General features: G+C 36.0%; 1 non-coding gene across 1 annotated transcript; it reads right to left on the bottom strand.

The window, feature by feature from the left end:
* Window positions 1–5,322: 5,322 nt before the first annotated feature.
* LOC132425218 (U6 spliceosomal RNA) lies at window positions 5,323–5,425 on the bottom strand. Its single transcript, XR_009519406.1, has one exon. It is a non-coding gene; the product is annotated as a U6 spliceosomal RNA (small nuclear RNA).
* Window positions 5,426–22,344: the final 16,919 nt, after the last annotated feature.

Below are 22,344 nucleotides of genomic sequence, written 5' to 3'. Positions count from 1 at the left end.
CTGTGGTTTGGCCTTTTCTCCATTCCTGCTCCTTTTTTCAGTATTCTTAGGCAGAGGTTTTCTACCTTTCCTGCAGTAATAGCAGATCTCTTGTTTGAAGAGTGTAGGATACTAGGTTCAAGGAGAAGGAGTTTTGCTTCTACTTCTAACTCAGCAAGAATGGATCTCTGGTTGTGTCCTTAGGATGATAGGCTCCCCTACCCCTTTCCCAGAGGCAGACAGGTTTTACATCTATTCCTACCTCAGAAGCAATGAATCTCTACTCATGCCCTGGGAGGAGAGAGTTTATTTCCCCACAATAGCAGATTAAGGCTTTTGTTTTGTAGGAAAGAACACTTCAGGGAAGTAGGCACAGCCTTAGCCTGGTCATTAGCAGCTGCTGTTCACTGCCTTCACACCTGTGCCACTGCCGGGGCTCACCTCATCACTTGCGCTGCCTCCATTTTTTTTGTAAGCCCCTGATGGAGGTCTGTGGAAAAGAGGGTATGAGTGAGTGTGAACTCCCCTTGTGTCTCACTCCACCAGCTATTCTTAACTGAAATGCAGAGTCACACTTGGTATTAAGAATTTGTTAACTTTAGCTGATTTCTTTTTACCCACTTGTTTGATGTATGTCCCATACTCTGCCTGAGGTGAATAAGTTTGTATGTCTTGGCTTCTTTTGGATGAGGCTTGTCCTTATTTAGAATTCAGTTTACTTGATTGTCTTGTGACTTCAGCTCTCTAATGAGCTCAAGAAAAATGATTATTTTGTATATTATATAGCTTTTCTCAGGGTTAGGGAAGGAGTGCTGTTCGGATCTTTCAACATCTTCAAGGAAAAGTAAGCTTTCAGCTAATGCCATTATAGTGGGAGGTGCATAACAAACTTTCACTATTTCCCTAGCCCCCTCCTCAAACTTGTACTACCCTTTTATTTTACTGTCTTTCCAGTAGCTATGGAGCAACTGGCTCATAGTAAAGGTAGAGTAAGGTTGTGGGCTGGGAAAGGCACTGAGATTAAAATCACTTAAATTTATTTTATTAAAATTCTAAAGATATAATGTTCTCTTTGTCTTTTGAACAATATGGTAGATAGCTAGAGTATCAATCAAATGATAAATTAGACAAGTGTGAAAATAGAACAGATGGATGAAAGCAGGAAAGATAGATGCTGACCCAAACTAACTTAGATGAGATAGAAGAATTTGGGAAATGAAATTTCATCAGGTTAGGCAACTCTCTCTCTGTCATCACCTTGGCAAGTGTTAGAAAAAGGGGTAGTTTGATAGAATATGTCTCCAACCACAATATATAACAGCTTTGAAGATTAAGATATCTGATATCCATCTCCACAAATGTGGTGATATGTATAAGTGACATTTAGCCCTCTTAATAACATAAATAACTCTCACAAACATGGAGCCAGATTTTCTGCTGAAAATGTAAGTTTTGGGTTTTACATGGATTGTTAACTCTTTGCAACTAGACATGAAAGGCAATTGACTTTCCAGGCAATATACTAGAAATATGAATCCTATGTCTGTCAAACCTGTTTGAATTATGTGTCTTGTTGTGGATCTCTCTGCTAGATCATTTGGCATCTCCCCAACAATTTTTAAATCTTGTAATGCAAGACTCAGGTAAACATTAAGCTCAGCCTGAAAGCAGAGATTCTGAATTGCAGCAGGAAGGCTGAGAGGGCTTTGTAGAGGGGAAAAGAGGGTGGTCCTACTTCTTCTCTAAGAAGATCATATGCATGAGAACTTCAGGTTACTTTTCACACTGACTGGGACAGCCTTCAGCTTCTTTTCTGGTAGCCAGACTCAATCGCTGCCCCTTCAGGTGTACTCCCTACTTACAACCCCTTCCATATAAAATGCTGGGACTATGTTCTCATCGTGCTTTCTATGTTCTCATTTAAGGTCTACTTGTGTTATAGCAAAAACAATTTCTATAAAAGAACCATCAATCCAAGAACACAGGTGTGAGCAAATTCTTCTTGGCAAAGTCATTTCTAATCACCAAAATGTTCCAGAGAACTGATTCCTTTTCTAGGAATGTTCCGAATGTAGGCTCATAGGAAGAGTTCTGTGTCTTTAAAGTAGAAAGGATGTTATTGATCTTTTAGTCTAGGCACTGGCTGAATATCCTTAGGAATCTCACTCAAGCTTTATTTTGATGTATCATGTTATAAACTGACCTAAACCAATCTGGATATACAAATATTTAGGCTTCTTTGGGTAGAAATCAATAGCCAATAGTTGTAAGCAGGAGAAGGTTATATACTGCTTTCGTGGCATCTTTCTAAGTAAAGAAAGCAAACTTTCTAAGTAATTAAAAATGAAATTCTTCTGCAAATATAGTCATTTAGTAGCCAGCATACACAAAACTGTCCTATAAACTCTACCACTCCTCGGCTTTATGTTTTTCCTTTAGGGTGCTAAGACTATACCTAGGATGAAACATTCACTAGACAATGCAATATTATAGCAGTAGGATTCAGCTGACTACCTTGTCAGACCTGGGTCAACAGTAGTCTTCCAAACTAGTGTTTAGACAGAGGCCTCTGTAGTAATCAAACGTAGGGGGCCCTTCTTAAAGGGAAATGTTTGGTTAGACTTTTAAACTATAGTCTTATGGCAGAGTAAATGTTTCTAAAATATTTTATATTTTTATTTTTCTATATTTGCCAACATAACATTTATTGATGTTTGGTATTTTATTTTCCTCTACTAGCATCTTTTATAAGAATAAAAGTGTATAAATTAAACGTTTTTTTGTAACCAGAAATACTTGCCGCAGATTAACTCCTAGAAAGGCCCCAATTTTCTATTAATTTTTAAAAACTATTTTAGTCTCTATTTTGAAAATCACTAATTTAAACAATAAAATCTATTTCTAAATTTATTTTGCTAATCTATAAAATCTATAGTGTTGACCAGCCAATAAAGACACCCAAAGCACTTGTCGTAGCCATTTCTGGTGTGTGTCTTTTTGATTCTGTCTTCACTCTTTCCCACATCAAATTATTCATCCCTCTGTTTCAATAAATGTATTTCAATGCAAATAGTAAAGGCGCTGGATAATGCATACAGGGAAGGATGATGGGTGTCAGTCTAGGCAAAGGGAGATTGAGGTCAACTGTTCAGAGTGGGACTTCACTGGCTTCTGTGAGAAAACCGCACCTTTATATTTTTCCTAATAAATGAAAAAGTTCAGAGTTTTATTATCTCTGAACAATCTATAGAATTGTAAATACATTTTTTCCTTGATATAAGGGAATATCCTGTATAAGCAGAAAAAATGGTAATAGTTCTTCAGCCTAATATTCCATTTGGAGGGAGAGGAGCTTAAAGTACTATTCAATTGTATAATTGTCTTCCACAGACCAACCTCCTTGAATCAGTCTCACAAAAAAGAAAAAGCAAACAAACCCCCCCCCCAAAAAAAAACACCTTCCAAAGGAAAAAAAACAACAACAGACAAACAGCAAAAACAAAAAAATGAACTAGACCTGGAACTGTTTTGGTGCTTTATTTTAAAGCAAGAGACCATATGAGGTCCTATGAAAGACTTGGTCTAAAGAGCCAATTTTAGTTTTTTTCCTGGCCTCCATAAAAATTCAAATCAATTTCCTATATGATCCACATCTACAAGGATATACAGAAGTTAAAAAAAAGAAAAAGAAAACACTCAAAGAAAGATTTAACTGTGTTCATTGCACTAAACTTACATAAACCAGGATGTGGCTAAATCTATTCTGAAAGGATTTTCAGCATTAAAGGTTAAAACAAAAAGAAGCCTCTAGTTAACCTTCAATTAACCATAGCTGCCTGGCACTTCCGTATTAATCAAGATTTTACTCTTCTCACATTATTTTTATGACATTCAGTTTTATTTGGTTTCTTCAATATATTTCTCAGAGGTAAAATTGCTCTATTTTATGGGTGAAAATCGAATCAAAACGTGGAAGCCTTCCTGGGTGACCTTCATAAAGTCATCTCCCTGAGGTTCTTTTCTTATTTTTAAAATGACAATAATGAGGTCTCCTCCACTGTGCTGTGGAAAAATGGAATAAAATTGTGCAGAGAAGGAGGATAGTGTTGAAAAGACTAAAAGTTTGGGGGCCAGATAGATGTAGTTTCCATCAGGTATGGGCTTTCAGACATTGGGCAAGGTATTAACTTTTCTGAGCTTCTGTTGCCTCATCAATAAAATAAAAATCCTAAATGGGACACTGCCATGTTAGATAAATTAATGTATGTACAGGACTTGGTATATAAAACTCACAAAAAAAGATAGCTGCTATGTTCTGAATGATTGTGTCTTCCCAAAGTTCATATGTTAAATCCTAATGACCAATCCTAATACTATTTGGAGGTGAGGTCTTTGGGAGGGTAAATTTTAATCTTTTTAAAAAAATAATCCTGGGCTTCCCTTGTGGCACAGTGGTTGAGAGTCCGCCTGCTGATGCAGGGGACACGGGTTCGTGCCCCGGTCCGGGAAGATCCCACATGCCGCGGAGCGGCTGGGCCCGTGAGCCATGGCCGCTGAGCCTGCGCGTCTGGAGCCTATGCTCCGCAGCGGGAGAGGCCGCGACAGTGAGAGGCCCGCGTACCAAAAAAAAAAAAAAAAAAATCCTGATCAGGAGTAAAATTAGGATCTGCAGGGTCTCACCACACACTTCTTGTTTCTCTCAGAGAAATGGCAAAAGAATGTGGGTGTTAGGAGGGAAAGTCATAGTTATATTCTAAAGCAGTGATTTCCAAACCACTTTGCATCAAATTCACCTGGATAGCTCTTAAAAATTCCCAGATTCAGGATCCCAACCTCTGATTCAATCAATCTGAAATATATCAATGAAATTTGTGTTGTCCAGTGATGTTTTTGTAATTGTGGTAAAGTATACATAACATAAAACTTACCATTTGAACCATTTTTCAGTGTAAAGTTCAGTGGCATTAGGTATATTCACATTTTCATGCAACTATTCCACCATCCATCCGAAGAACTCTATTCATCTTGCAAAACTGAAACTCTATACCCATGAAATAATACCTCTTGATTCGTCCTTCCTCTGGCCCTGGCAACTATTATTCTATTTTTTGTCTCTATGAATTTGATTACTCTAGCTATCTTATACAGGTGGAATCATAAAGTATTTGTCCTTTTGTGACTGGCTGATTCCACTTAGCATAATGTTTCCAAGATTCCTTCATGTCTTAGCAGGTATCAACATTTCCTTCCTGTTAAAGGCTAAATAATATTCCATTGTTTGTATATATTACATTTTGCTTGTCCATTCATCCATGATTGGACAATTCCCCAAGTGACTTTTTTAAAAATATGGAATTCTTTACAAATGTGTGTGTCATCCTTGCCCAGGTGCCATGCTAATCTCCAGTTGTTCCAATTTTAGTGTGCTGTTGCCAAGCTCAGAACTCCAAGTAGTTTTGGACAGTACCAATAAGGCAGTTTTTTTTCAGCTGCATGTTGGTGGAACATTATATCAATTTAATTGAGTGACCAGTATTTTACAAAGACACAGAATAGAAGAAAATAGAACAAGTAAAAATGGTAATAATAAGTAAGTGTATTATTTCAAAAATTTTGTTTCTTAACTGTATGTGTTTGCTGCAAGGGAGGGTGGTGAGTGTGCCACGTCAGGGCATGAAATATATTTCTTACAGTTGCTTTCAATCAAAAAGATGTGAAAGCCACCTGTCTAAGGACCAGAATACAGAGTATGATTGTATGATAAGTTAACACAATGTTCTCAGCTTGAAAGTTGCTACAGAATTACAGTAGCCATGATTTTACTTTGAATGTATTCAAAATAAGAGAATGTGAAAAGAAAAAACATTGAGAAATGTCCTCTGTGAATTGATTTGGACTCCACAGTTCATCACAGAGGTCTGAATACTGCTTATTAATGAATCATTTTCATAACACTGTATCAGGAGTTATATATGAATTTGGCATCTCTCTGATACACTCAGCTTTTACAGACTCCAGAAGTAGATAAAGAATTGCTAACGGCAGTAATGAAGAGGTGTGAATGCCACCAGCAATTCAGGGTTCTGTTCCAGCTCAGGAAACATACCACCAAAATCAAAATTAATTCTCCCCCCTTTGGCATTTTTCTCAGCCATATGTGGTTTTTAAGTTATTGTGGTGACTTCTCTCACTTTATTGAAAATATACAGGATGCATTTATCTAAGATAAATATGATTTTACTTGGTATGTTTTCTGAAATAATGGTATGCAATATGCATCAGAAAATAAGGCAATTATGTAATAACTGTTTGTGAATTGTATTTGGTTCTGCCAGAATTTATGAAAGGTATATGCTTAACAGATGTAAATGTTTATATTAGATCATACGGAACATAATCATTCGTCTGTCTTTTAAAGAAGTCTGGAACTCCTGTTCATCACCAGGAGAGTTATTCCTATGTTGCCTTAGATGTTCAGTATATGACTCCACCTCAGATCCTCTGTGAGTTGCCTGATGCTGACACTGGCATTAATACAGGCAAACGTGGTATTCCCAAGCAACCAAAGTTCATGTTTTGTTTTAATTCACAGGGAAGGTGGTGGAATAGATGAATGAATGGAAAGAGATAGTTATAGGATAGATAGATAGATGATAGATGTTAATATATAAAAAGAGCACAGTCTAAATATACAATTAAACTTTTAAAAATATAATAAATACACAGGCTTTCAAACATAATGAGAACTATATTCAGAATTATAATACTTGCTAGTGTACAAGAACACTTTATATCATGTATCTTCATTGATTCTCAGCGCTATGTGAAAAAGACCAAACTGTACACATTTTACAAAAGAGAAACCAGATACTGACATTAACTGCCTTGCCAACTCACAGGCCAGGAATGTATCAGAGGCAGAAATCAATTCCTGGGGACTGGCTTTTAGTCCAGGTATCATTCAACTAAACTGCTGTGTGAAGCAAGCAGAATTCTTCACTACTGTTTATTTTGTTTTTAAAATCGCCCAATTTCAGGATGAGACACTTTTGGCCAATTAGTTAAGCTCTGATTAAAAAGTTATTGATAATTACCACAAACTACTAGATAAAAAAATACAGAGCAAAAATAATTTTATTCTTTCTTATTTTGTAAACATGTTAGTGGAGGTTCCCAAACCCAAGTGAGTCTCAGGATCAGCTACAGGGCTTTCAGACAACACAGGTTCCTGAGCAGCACCTAGACTTATGTGTTGCTCAGGAATCTCAGTTACCCTAAAGGTCCACAGCTGATTGTGATGCTCAGGTAGGTTTGAGAACTGCTGCTTTAGAAAAATGCTTTGGAGTAATTTTGGTGAAAAACCTATCAGAAAAATCAAGTAAAAGTCAATACATGTTTTACTTACATACCATAGTCCACAAGTCTGAAGAAAATGCTGGTTTTGTATAACCAGAAGTTTATAGAAATCAGGAGACTTTTTGTTTGTTTAAGAAAAAGAAAACATAATTATGAAGACAAAATTAGTTTTAAAAAAGAGTATTTACGAAGAATGGGAAAAGTAACCATAACAAAAACATTTTACGAAAGCTTTAAACCACAAACATCTGCCTGACATAATGCTGTGCTTAACAATATCCTGAAAATCCCTGTCTATTAGTTCATAAACATCTTCCTCATTCCTTTTAAATAAAAGAATGTCCATTGTGTGGATGTTCCATAGTTTATTCAACAACTATCTTATGGATGGCATTTAGGATGTTTTCAATATTTTTCAATGACAGTGAAAACAATCTGTGTATACGTATTTCATATTATTATTATTATCTTCAGGAAAAGTTCCTGGAAGTGGCATCACTGCGTCAAAATGTAAACACATGTGTAAGTGCTTTAGATATTGCTGAATTTCATCCCCAAAGGGTTGTGTCAATTTTCTTTTGCACCAGCAAATATGTGAGAGCGCCTATGTCCCCACAGCCCTGCAAAAGAGTGTTGCTATTCTTTTTAATTTCTACCAATCTGACAGGTGAGGGGTGGCATCTTAGTGTAGTTTTAATTTGCATTTCTCATTTCTCATGTGTAAAGTGAGCCTTTATTCAGATGTTTAAATGTTATTTTTATAGATTTCTTGTGAATTGATTAGACACCTTTTAAATAAAGGACTGAAATATTCTGCTTTTTTTCCCCAAATGTGATAAATATACTATCAAATCCTATATGCTGATTTTTAACTCCATAAAATACATTTCACAGTGACCATAAATAATGCAATTATATAATTAGACTACCGATAATGGCTTGTTATTTTCTTACCGAATGATACATCTTAAAGGTATATATCTTAACTTTCATAATTCACAAAGCCAGTCCTAGGGAAGAAAAGAAAAAATGAACCAATTCCATCAATAGGCATTGGCAATTCTTAATTAAGAGTATTTGCTAAGCAGTCAATCCTAAGTAGTGACATTTATTACAATATTTTTAAAACTGTTTTACATATTTGGCCATTCTAGTATCACTGTTTGAAATGACTTCTACAAAATCTAGATTTTTTTGTAGTATTGTACTAATAGGGTCACAAAATAAATGTGCCACAAAATGCCATTCCAGTGTTCTGTAGTATTACCATTTACTTGTCTTTATTTAAAACTATTTTTTGTTTGCTATTTATTCAAACAGTTTCAGTTCTAGTAATTGCATGTTTACTTTTGTGGGTACAAATGATGTTTTATGTTTTGTGGTGTGTGTGTGTGTGTGTGTGTGTGTGTGTGTGTGTGTGTGTATGTGCTATCAAGAACCTAAATGTTTTCAGTCACAGATATTACATTGGTCAAAACTGATCTCGGAAGATTGGTTGTGGAACATGGAAGAGTAATAATAAAATACTTTGTCTTTGCACTTAGAATAGAAAGGGCAGTTTATACTCTCTTTGCCCATTTGAAAAAACGTGTGGTGTCAAGCAAAGTTTTCTGCAATGCTTGTCAAATGAAAAATCAAAATGAATGATTTGAAGCAAGTTGTGTGTTTCTAGAAAGTATTCCACTGTCACAAAGACGTGATGGTAATTTTCTAATAATCATAGTAAAGCTCCCCAGTTTTGTATTTTTATCCACTTTTTAAATTTCATAAATGTAATTCATTTTATTGGGCAGGCCAGAGTTGCATTTGTTGCCCCTGATTTGGAAATTTGATATGAGCAATTATTTTTATTTGCCACTATTCTGATCAGCAATTAAAATGTTTATTGAAGAAATCACTTGATCTATTCAAGTTGTTTATTTGATGAGAGTAATTTTTTGCTCATTTTGGTCCATAATTTTTTAAATAAGAAATAAAGATTTTGTAATGTCCTGCTGAAATATGTTATGTGGTTCATTTACAAGGTCTTGATTTTCATTGTATTCAGCTATTCAAAAGTTCAACAAATTATTTCTTTGAAGTTAAAAATTTTTTCTTTACAATAGTTTTTCTTTTCTCAGCCCCATTGTATCTTCTACTTCAACCATAATTTGATGTATTAATTCACATTGATCTGAAAGATTAGAAAATAACAACACAGTTTCATTAAAAGTGTAGAGAATATGAATAATTTTTCTTCAAAATGTGAATTAGATCAATGCAAGAAAGTGAAAATTTCAAAGAATTTTTATGTTTTCAAAGTAGCTCTTTACCACAAACTATTTAAAATCTCTATTAAAGTCAAAGACTAAATCATATTTAACGTGTATTAGAATCTTAAGTCAAAACAATTTTAACATCTGAATTTTAGAATTTAATTACAAAATTTACTCTTGTAAAATACTTTTATAAAAATGAAACTATCGGCAATTCTATTTTCCAAGGTAAAGAATCGGTATCTCCACGTGCATAAGCAAAATTATAACAACATAAATTGTCTAATATTGCAAAATGTTTTTCAACCACTATGTGCACCTGTTGCAAATGTCATGTTAATTTGTCAGTAATTTCAGAAACATGATTTGGAACACCGAGAGAGGCTGAAAAATGGACATTTGGCACTACTTGGACACTGATTCTTCATTATCTAGAGCATTCAAGCTCTCTGAGAAGAAGGATGAATTTGTCTTTTCTTTCACCTGAGGGCAGCCACCACTCGACTCTTCCTGGTTCTCTGAAGCAGTGTCTGTCCCCTGTGCCTGCAGCACAGCACTGACTCATGGAATTCAGGTATAACAGCTTTTCATTTTGAGGACGTGGGGAAGAGATGTAGAGGAGCACTTCACTGGGGTCTGAGCAGCATTAGTTGCAAGAATGGTGCTATATGTTGGTACATTTCTGTTGTACATTGCAGTCACGGGTCTCCCTAAAGTGGAGGGCTCAAAGCAGGGCCTCTTGCCTGGATCTAAGCCCAGTAATGGAGAATAAAGGGAAGAGAACATTCTCAAAATTATTTTGACTCCATATACTTGTCACAGGAGGTCTAGAAGAATTGCTCCTTCCTTTTCTGTGGAAGCTGCCTTTAATGGAACAGCAGGATTGTTCTCACCTGTCCATCTTCTCTCACTAGATTATATTCTTTTGGAAAATATGTGGGCATTTACTTTGAATATGTGAGAGGAAGAAATCACATTCAATAATCAATGTTTCTTTTTTTCAGATAATTAACACTGTAGTTTGGAACAAATATTTTATAGTATATTTTATGCGCTCAACAGAGCTACTTTCATGTCCTTGATCTAAAATGTTTATTAATTAGGCAATTTGTTTTACTTAGGGATAAAAACAAAGAATTTAGTGATGTCTTATCTCTTTCAAAAAGTCCACTGGCCCTTTAAGTAAAGCTGAAAGACTATTATTTTAAAGAACTCTGAAGGGAGAATACTTTAAAAATTAAAAAACCTTCTCTATTTAACATGTATTCAGGTATCAGAAACCTGAAAAGAAAGATTAAAGCCAGTTAATTATTATCCCAGGTGCTTTACACAGTGCATTTGTTGGTTAGGTTAAAAAACCTGGCTGGAGTTCATTTCTTTCATGTCTTTCCTTTCTAGAATTTCAAACTCCTAGTTAAATAGTTTCCACTTTGGATGATATTTACAAATGAGTCAGTGCTTAAGAGAATTGACTGATCTTAATTGGGAATCAGATCTCCAAGAGATCTGTCATTTCCACATTCTTAGAAACTGCCAACTCACTGGGGCTCAGTCACTAATACATATAATTATTTTAAATTTCTAATAATGTTCCTAATTTGAAAAAGTTAAGAATTATTCAGCATCCAAATGTGAACAGAACATCGTCGTCACATTACCAGGCTCCTGCTGACACACTGAGGGCAGGGAATTGAGGCAGCAATGGAATCTAGAGTTAATATTTCTGCTGCGCTACTAGACAGAGATCAGGCGGAGTCGGTCCTCCCAGCAGAAGCAGAGTCAGGGCATAACTATTTGTTCTGCTTCTCCAGAGGCTGGCAGACTCATCCTAATCTGGGCTGAATCTTCATGGGATTCCTTGTGGTCCCCAAAGTTTAGGACAAAGCCCTTTATTAAGAAAATGGAGGAATATTTCATGGTATTGTGCCTGTCGTTGACTTGAGCTGTCACAAAGCTAAAAGTCTGTGACCTGTTACTGCTATAGCAATAGTCTGCCATAAACCCACTGAATTTCCTCCAAATGTCGATTTGCAAGTCAAGAAGGAACTAAAGACGCAACCAGTGTACCTGAGGTACATTTCAGAAGTAGCACAAAAGTGAAGGGTAGCAGAGTATGCCATCCCAAAACATACCACTTTGGCATAAGGATTATATTGAGCTGAAAGCAATTGAGAAGCAGATACAAGAAAAGCTCTCTGCACTCCCTCTATTTACCTAAAAGCAGGACATACATTTGTAAAGTTGTCTCCACTCCCCTCTCTACCAGAAGGGACAGAAGTTAATCGCTGAAGACAACCCTAGACTCTTATCAGCCCAGATACAGCACCAGAGTAATCTACATAACAGACCTTGCTAAAACTAGCCCTTACCTACAATTGTTTTCCCAATGTATTTGTCTTCCCACAATTTGCCACCTTAAGATGCCCAAAGTGTTTTTCCTTTGTCTTCTGACTTTTCTTAAAATCTGTTCTTTTGTTAAGATACTGTATCAGCCCAGGTTCTAACCATCCTTTGAGTCACTCATCACTAAATGCTCCCATGTGTATGCAAGATGCACATGTTAATAAATGGTTTTTCTCTTATTAATCTGTCTTTTGAAGTCTAATTACAGAGTCCTAGCTGGAGAACCTAAGGTGGCAGAGGAAGAAGAATTTTTTCCACTGTTATGAAAGGCTCAATAGGGTACTATTGATACATTTGAATATAGAAGACCTGGTCCAGTTCCTGACTCTGCCACTTAGCCATGTGATCATAGTCAGTCACTCAGCCATTATGAGCTTGAGTTTCCTCATCTGTAAAATGGGAACTACAAGAGCTATTGACCTATCTGGCAGGATTATTGTGAAAGATGAGATTATGCACATAAGAATATTTTATAAACTTTAAGTGATAAGGTTAAGTGTTTTTGCTTCCTCTCTGGAAGTTCCTTAAAGGCAGGAGTTATGGCTTATTCAATGTAAAGTAGTTTTATTGTTATAAGTAACTTATCTTTGGCAATTCCAGTGTTTTGTTATCAATCAGACTCACTTTCTGGGACTATTGCACCTCTTTACCTTTGTGCTGGCTCTTCCCATCTCTCAAAATCTGCTTTTGAGAAATATACAACTCCAGCCTTTTGTATCTGCATCATAACACAGGCAGACTCAGGCTTGAGACGGGCTGGAAGTTCAGTGCATAGGTCACAGGGGAAGAAAAGGCTGAGCTGAACCTTTTCTAAGGAAAATGACATAGCTGTAGATGGTGAGTCAGGCCTGGCATGAGTATCCAGTGATTAAAAGAGGTAGCAAATTAGCCTTGCTTCAAATTAATATGCATTGGGCTTCCCTGGTGGCACAGTGGTTGAGAGTCCGCCTGCCGATGCAGGGGACACGGGTTCGTGCCCCGGTCCGGGAAGATCCCACGTGCTGCAGAGGCGTCCGGAGCCTGTGCTCCGCAACGGGAGAGGCCACAACAGTGAGAGGTCCGCGTACCACAAAAAAAATAAAATAAAATAAAAAAAAAAAAAAATTAATATGCGTTGAAGAAGGTTCCAGGTAATAGAATATCAAAGCCTGGTGTGACAGTGATAACTGTCCATCAGCCAGATGATCCATCAGCCAGAATGGGAGGTTTGCTTTAGGAACCAGGTCATAAGGAACCCTAAACTTTTCATGGGCCAGAGTTTAATTTTCAGAGTGCAAAGTTAACTGAAACGTTTTATTTTTAACTTAAGGTTTTGTACCATTGCTTCTTGTCAATGTGTTCTTGAGTTTCATGTTATTTAATATGTCTTTAAAATATTCATGGTTGCCTCTTTTCGTCAATAACTTTTCAAATTTAACGATTTTTTGCCTTGATTTGTATATTTTATAAATTAATATCCCCTGTCCATTCTCTTTCTCTCTGTTTAGCTGAGAAATATCTTAGCCTTTCTTCTTTTTTCTCACATTAATTCGTATGCATTGTTTTATAAGATGCATACGGTTTGATTTTGCTTATACCCACTGTGAAAAGTTCTTTTATGGGGGTGGCTCAGCCTACTCACAATTATTATTATATCTAATATTTTGGTCTTAATTTGAACATCTTTTCAAATGCCATATACCTTATATCTTTATTTTTTTCGTTTTATGTATGGATTATGTTTTATTTGCTTTTACTTTCTTCTGTAACTTCAACAGCAAGCTCTGTGTTTTATAATTCTGAAAGAAGGATTAAATGATACATTTAAAAATATTCCATAATGAAAATGAGGAATTGATTTCACTTTAGTTCCTTCTTACTCTCTCTCATTCTTCTACCATGACTTCCTTTCCTCACTTTTTAGTATCTATCTATATAAATAGAACTCAGGTGATTGGTAGAACATCATTCTTACATTACCTATCTTTTATTTTAAGAAATCCCTTGATATTTACTTTATCACCATATATTAAACTATTAATCAGTTTTAACTCTATGTTTAACATGCTTGAGTTCTCATCTCTCTCTTATCTTGATCATCTTTCAGTAAGCTGGGATACACCTTCAAGAAATTTTTCTTTCAAGCAGGGCTGATAAGGGATCTATTTCCTGAATCTTTCTATATCTGAAAATGTGTCTATATTGTCTTAATCTCTGAAGAGAAATTTAACTGCATATGAAATTCCTTGCCAAGGGATTTCTTTTTCTGCCTCAAATGTGAGTGCATATAGTTTTATTTTCTTCTACATTTATTTTACTGAAGAAAAATTTGAAGTTTTCTTTCTTTTTTATGATAAGCAGTTTTTAAATTATAGTTTTCTTTTTGCTATTCACTTATTCAACAAATATTTACTGAGCAACTCATATATGCCAGGCTCTTTTTCTTGTCACTGGGGAAATGCTGCAGAATTAAGTCGACAAACATTCCTGTTCTTGTGGGACTACATTTTTTTCTCTTAAATGCTTGCATGATTTAACATTGTAATATTGTTTAATTTTCCATTCTTGGATGTATCTTGTTTGACCTATCTTTTCAATTTTCCTTGGACTAAAGCTAAGGTAGCTTTCTAAAAATGGCAAAAACAAATGTATTTTCAAACTCTGGACTGTTCTTTCTACTTATGCCTCAATTTTTCAAATTTCCTCCCTGGGAGGACCTAGGACTTCTGGTTGCATCTTTATTCTTCACTATTAATGTCATCTTTCCTCTAAAATTTTTTAACTCTTAATGTGCTTTTTGTGTTCTAAGGACTCTACAAATTAACTACTTTACATAACTTATTAGATTTCTGAGTACCAACTTTACTATTCAATGTTTCATACTCAGGTTTTATTTCTGCTTATTGTAGTTTTAGTTTCATTGCAATTTTTCATTTCACATTGAACCTTCTTTTTATCTCTTCCTATTGCTTTTTATCCTCTGCTGATGCATTAGTGATTTCTGTCCCTTTAAATGTTGTTATTGAACTAAAATATATATACAGAAAAGTATATGTATCAAAAAATACATCCTGATGAATTTTTACATCATACACACACCTGTGAAACCAGCTCTAAGTGCAAGATTCAGAACATCACCAGCCTTCAGAAATACCCTTCATGCTCTTTTCCAGTCACTATTCCACTCAGAATTCACTCTATATAGCCTTTTAATTTGATGTTTTTTATTTCCTTATCATCTCTTCTTCTTTTTTTAATAGATTTTATGTCTTCATGTATCCCAGCGAGGATGCAAAATATTATTCTAAATTTTCTCCAGGTTCCTGCAGTAGATTGTCTTCAGAGATGTGCTCCTTTACTCAATTGTTGTGATACTTTCTTTCCTTTTCATTAGTGTTTTATCATTGCCCCCCTCCTTATTTTAGGAAATGAGGAAACATCTATCCAAATTCACAGTTAGCTAAGATAAAGTATCTGGAGTTCCCATGGCTTTTCATATTAGGAAACTGCCTGCTGGTTAAATCCATTTCTCATCATCATTACTGATCATCAACAGAATCTGGCCATTCTTCATCTATTGTTTTTTTGCCCTACAATGGTGAGATTTTCTCATTATTCCCACTGCTATGAACTAATAGCTGTGGTGCTATGAACTAATAAAGGACTCAAAAATTAGAATTTCTGCTTGTACCCTGCAGCTCAGTTTTTAAAAATCCCACCTGCTGTGGTTTGCTTGTTGTGTCCACACCCATCAGGGTGTATTCTGCCCCCCTCTGCCTTCACTTTCTATATCACTCAGCTTCTACATCCACTCCACCAATTTGCAGTCTTGAAATTAATATAGAATGATGAGGTTCCTGAAATAATAGTACTCTGGGCACTGCATTTTCACAAGATGACTAGAATTCCTATACACATTAAAGTTTGATTAGCGGTGACCTAGGAAACTTTTGAAAAATACTGGTGCCTTGCCTTATCATCTAAGTTTTTTAAGAGAGAAACCACCTATTAGTGTTTTATTACTGCCATAACAAATTACCACAAACTTAATGGCTTACAGCAACACCGATTTATTATTTCATTGCTCTGTAGATCAGAAGCCCAGCAGGCTCAGTGGGCTCTTCTGCTCCAAGTCTGCAAGGCCTATGTGAAGTTGTAGGCAGGGCTGTGTTCCTTTCTGGAGGCTCTGGGGAAAGATGACTCCTGGGCTGATTCACATTGTTGGCAGAACTCATTTCCATGCAGCTGTGGAACTGAGGACCCTGTTTCTCTGCTGGCTGTGGCTGGGGATCATACTCAATTTCTAGGGGCCTCCTGCATTCCTTGGTTCTTGGCCTCGGTCCTCACAGCCAGTAATAATGGATTGAGTCCTTCTGGTGCTTAAGTTCTTTCCAATCTCCATTTCTGCCTCATCTGTCCTGACTTCTCTTCTGCAGTGTATCTCTGACCCTTCTGCCTTCCTTATCTGCTTTTCAGGGCCCATGTAATGACATAGGAACACATGGATTATCCAGGATAATCTCTCTATTTTAAAATTAGTTGATTGGTAACTAGCCTTAATTTCATCTAAAAAATCTTTTTACAATCATACTTATATTAGTGTTTGATCAGATAACCAGGTACTGAGAATGTTGTGGATATGTATGTGTGTGTGTGTGTGTGTGTGTGTGTGTGTGTGTGTGTGTATGTATGTGGTGGGGGGCATCTTTAGAATTCTACCTACCTCAAGCCATCTTCAGGGGTTTCTAATGTGTAACCAGGGTTGAGAATCACTAGTATAGACCTTGGATTTCTGATCTATGAAGATAAGCAGTAGGTGTTTCCCCACCTTTCTTTCAGGAATGTTGGAGTGCTTTGTTTTATGAAGTTAAAAAAAAGAATATATATATATATATATATATATATATATATATATATATATATTCTGTTTTTTTTTTTTTCCCCTCAATTGACATTGGCTTTATTTTTGGAAGGAATGTCTCCAGGGGTTGTTTGTAGATGTTTGCATTTGGACACCATCACAGACTCTCTGTGTATGTGTGTAAGCCTAATGGAAGTTGGGGAGAGGCAGTTATCAGGCTAGACTGGTACCAAATTAAACCATAAATCTCCACTCCTTATTGAAGCTGAGATTTTACTACTTTAATTTTGATTTTCCATTTTTCAACCAAGAAAATCAGGACTTGAAGAGATTAAAGGCTTTTGCTAAGGCACATGTATATCATGAAAGGAGTCATCTGGCCTGTTAACACATCAGCCTTTAACATTTACATTCTGGGGAAATGAGCTATATTTTGTGCAGTCTACTTTTATTTATTTTCAATCTCTAATACATCATTTTAACTTGAGAGGAGGGAAAATAAGTGATCCAGTCTAAAATATGCATTTTTTTTTTTTGTCCTCTCACTGTTGTGGCCTCTCCTGTTGTGGAGCATGCTCCGGACATGCAGGCTCAGCGGCCATGGCTCATGGGCCCAGCCACTCCGTGGCATCTTCCCGGACCGGGACACGAACCCGTGTCTCCTGCATTGGCGGGCGGACTCTCAAACACTGCGCCACCAGGGAAGCCCTAAAATATGCATTTTTGACAGAGATTGTTAAACCCCTGTGAGAATAGGGGTGTTTGGAGGTGGTGAAGCCCTGTGTGCACTTTGCAGAGTAGTTATTAGCAAAAGAGGGAAAGGTGAGGTTTGAATCCACTGCAAAAGTTCAGGATATTGAGAAGTGAGATTTCATAACCTAGGGTCAGGACTGAGCTATTCTAAGTCTCTGCATCTTAGAGACAGTATTTTAAGAGAATTATGTGTATTTTTACTTTTTAAGATCTTTGATAGAAAAATAAAGCCATTTTTCATGGTCCCCTTCTCCACTGGTAAGCCCTGTTTAAGTCATGATTGTCTCTGTTTTTGCTGAACTATAAATTGGCATGAATAGTGCTAATTCTTAATTATCAGCGGTAACAGGGAAAGAGGGAAATTTAGACATTTAAAATCCCTTGATAATAATTTTAGCTACACACACACAAAATTAAACTGTTCCCTTCATTCCTGGTTCTTTAGACCAGGACTATTCACATGCCTAGCCTGCTTATAACTCACAAATGCTAGCTCATGACTTTGGAATAACTTAGATACTTCTTCTGATTCTTTTATTTCTGGTTTATTTACCTTTACTCTTGTCTCTATGACCCTGAAGTTCGATTTCACAATTTACTGTTATATTTCAATTTCTGGTCTCCCAAAGTTAAATGATCTTTCTGACCCTCTCTCTTGTCACCTTGGGCCTTGGCACTATTGCAGTTTTTACTTATTAATTTCTAATGAGTTAGTGTCTGTCTCTTATTTTCTTGGTGAGGACTTCAGACTTCACTTCTGATTGCAGAAGATCATCTCAGAATGCTGGCTTGGCTTGGCCAGTTTTAGCCACTGTTTGCAAAGTAAAAGTGAGGAGCTGCTCAGTCATTACTGACCGGTCACTAGAATTAAAAGGGATCTGAAGTTTATCACTTTATTCCTGTTTATGCCTTCATTATTACACTTAGTTTAGAAAACAACAGTATGAATAATATCTATGTTGCATATTTGGCTATATTCTAGCTCATAATTATAGAGATATATCCTAGGCTACCATTAGTACTGAATGCTAAAGTCACAATTTTAGAACTAAAAAGGGATTTTAGTGATTCAGTGACCTGGTCTAGTATTTGGTTCATGAGAGTTCCTTGAGATGCCCCACTCCCTAAGGAGCTACCACTGGAAGGTAGGGTAGGAGAAAGACAGGTAAATGAAGAGTGAACTAGGAGGGATGAAGAGCCCTCACTCCATTCCAATAGGAACATCTCAGCTATTACCTCTTTTGCACATGTAAATTCCAAGAAAGATTTTTGTTTGAACAAAGGCTATCATGAATTAAAAATATTGACAGCTATGGACCTAATTTAATTCATCATTCTCCACTTGAGGAAATAGGACCCAAAGAAGATAAGTGGCTAAGATCATGAGAAGGCCAAAGTCTCTCAGCTCCTAGCCAGTACTCTTCTAACTGACCCACAAACTCCATTCTATCAAATGGTTCCCACAGGCAGTTGAATGATGGCAGTCATAATCCTCATGCTTCTCTGATAAATAATAATATATGGAGTTCATATTTACAAATTGTTGAACAAATCTTCTAATTTCATGTTTATATAAGAAGCCCAGAGTATTTTTGTCAATTCTCAGAAATTAACATATATTTCACTGTTTCTTATTCCATAAAAATTTAGGTGCAAGATGAAGAGAATACCAAGATAAAGGAAATGTGTTTCCAGACTTTAAGTAGTTTCCTGTTTAATGACAGAATCTGTTTTGGAGGAAAAAAATCACAGAACCCAAGAATCATAGACAAGGTTGTAGGCAGTTTAATATAATTTTTCTTCAATACAATTTAATCAATTTAATACAATTTAAAAAACAAATATTGTTGCATGAATAATGTTAATATGCAATATTTCCACTTAGTTGATGACAGTTTTTATAATTGTCTACAATAGCCTTAGATGTGAAATTATAAATATTTTAGGTGGTAAATGCCAGGATTATATCCATTTCCATTACTGGAAACTATATCATATTTTCTTTATTCAACTTTTTCTGTATTTCCTTAAAATATTTATTTGAAATAGCATTTGATTGCCTCTAAATTGCATCTCATACTTCCAAATATATGAGGCTTAATCTTGAGTCAGTTGCTATCAATAGGTAATTTGCATAGTTAATTCCTAAGTACAGTGGATTCACTTGGTGAAAATTTTGTATATATTTGTATATATTCATATATATTATAAGTATTGCTATTACACTAATTCTTTTACTAATTTAACAAATAATTTACTCAGATTTTGTTGCTTCCTGTGCTAGGAACTAAGTTCTCTCTTCTCAAGGAGCTCACAGCCTAGTTGCAAGTTCTTCTGTCCTATGTTTTCTTCTCCAGATGAAAATAATGAATTGTGCACTGGAAAAAATATGGTATCAACAAATTATAAATGTATTAATACATAATGAAAGGAAACACTCTCATTATAAAGCAAATGTCATTCCAGAATAAAATACCCCATGGATGCCTTTTGAATTAGAAGAGAAAATATGCTCTTTTGCTGTGCAAACATGTGGGGATAAACCCTACAAACTGATATAGGATATTTAAAGAACCATTAAAAAGGTAACTATTATATAAAATGAAATTGCATGTTGGATAGATTTACCAGTCACCAAGCTAAAGGTAAGAGCATCAGAATCTATAACTCAAAATGAAATCAACATATTTGCTTCTCAGTGAAGGTGGCAAAGGGAGCCTTACTGACTCATTTGCAAACTTATACATAGTAATTTCTGTTTTCATATTTGCTCTTTCTCACCTCCCTAATGTAGCATCACCTAGATTGCCTCAAGGTAATCATGCACAGGAGACCACTTTGGGGGAAGTTATCAGGCCTCCAGTGAAGGGAATCAAACTGATCAAAGGAAAGGAAGTGATGCATTGAATTGTTTCATAATGACATTCATTTCTCAGTGACCTTCCACCATGCAATCTGATTTTTTTTTTTAAATCAGCACAATGTGCAACTCTCTCACTGAGTGTGGGGAGAAAAAAGAAATGAGGTGTTAGCAAAGAGGCTTTCAACATGTCTACTGGCCAGATTTTTAGGTCATGAGAGTTGAAATAATTTTGAGCCTTGGTGCCCTGCACTGCTATTAAACACCAGTTAGTGTGTAGATGTGTCCTCAGCTGGCAGATGAAAAGGTCTAAAGTTCAGATTGTTTCAAGAAGTCATAATGAAGCCACAAGATCCATGTTCTTTATGAGAGAAATGTCAGCTCTGGAAAGTCTCTTAAACTGTAAAGGATACTTCATTACAAAGAAGAACTGGCTTAATATACTTTGCAAATGACTTCATAACATTCAATTTTGAGAATTATTTCCATTCTTTTATTCACAGTACATAGGGAAATTAGCTGAAATATTTATCTTTGCTTCTAAGTTTTATAGCACCAGTCAAAAACTAATTAGACTCTGGCAATTAAATCCTGCATGCATGCTCCTCTTTTTTTCTCAAGGATTTTTACTTGTTATGCAACTTCCTCTATTGCAGAGTGGCCTATTTAGCTTAAAGGACTTCAGGGTTTTTTTTTTTTTTTAATGTCAAGCTTATTCACTTTCTTTTCTTCAGTATTTGACAGGTACTTAGGAAAAGAGGAAATGGAGAGGGCCAGTCACCAGAACAAGTAAGCATCTAATAAAACATGATCCACAGAATACTAGGAAGGAAGATTTCTCATCATGTCAGATCCCTAAACAGGTAGGAGCTCTCTCAGAGATGTCCCACACACCTTCTCTCTACCTGACAAGGCAAGGACTGCTGTGGGGCAAGATCAAGTATAATATTAATCTGTAAATTCAGGGCAAGTAGGTGTCCCTTCTCCCCTGACAAAGAGTTTCAAAGTGTGCATGTCTGCATGACTTGCTTCCCTTGTAGTTCTCCCTTTTGGAATTACTCCGTCTTTTGTATGGTAGATGGGTCTTGGGCTACTTCCCAAAGGAGGGGACCTTCCTGTATTAGAAAGTCTCAGCAGTGTGAGAGTTAGTTGAACTCTGCTCTTAGCCCAAGAGAAAAATGCTTCCTTTCCTCTGATGCATTTTTTTTTCGTGGGGGGATTACCTATGGCCATTTGTGTGGCAAGATCATCAGGGTCAAGGTTAAGATGTGAGTCTGTCATAGATCTTCCAAGGAGCCTCTTATTTATCTATCTATCTATTTATTTATTTATTTCACCTGGGCTTTAGACTAAAGGCCAAATATTTCCACTGTGGCTTTCCAGTGATTTTGTTCATCTTACCGGAGCTGGGGGGTTCCACAGAATGGTTTGTGGTGATAGTCACAGGAAGATATTTTGAAGTAGTGGGTCTTCTATTCAAATTTCCCGTGGGAATCTGGTGGAGGAAGATACTTGCTAAATATTGGAAACCTGGAATCCCAAACAGCTCTGACTTCTTCAGATATTTCAACAGTATTAATTTTCCCCACTTCAAAATAGGTGGAAACAATGAAAAACATATTACCTTAAACCACAGCTGGCACATGCTTGATTATTCTTAGAGTCAGTCTGTATCAGTGAGCTAAGGCCACTTGGTTATAAATACACATATATGTAGAAATTACATCTAAGTTTTATAATGAAACATATTAGGAAAGACAGAGAACACATTGACCCTGTTTTCTATTCTTTTTAATGTTTATTTTTATACTATTATTAAAAGTTACTTTCCATTTACAGTTATTACAAAATACTGGCCATATTCTCTGTATTATACAATACATCCTTGAGCGTACCTT

Source organism: Delphinus delphis, chromosome 4, assembly GCF_949987515.2.
Source record: "Delphinus delphis chromosome 4, mDelDel1.2, whole genome shotgun sequence".
Classification (NCBI taxonomy): domain Eukaryota; kingdom Metazoa; phylum Chordata; class Mammalia; order Artiodactyla; family Delphinidae; genus Delphinus; species Delphinus delphis.
This window is presented reverse-complemented; position numbering and strand designations above follow the sequence as displayed.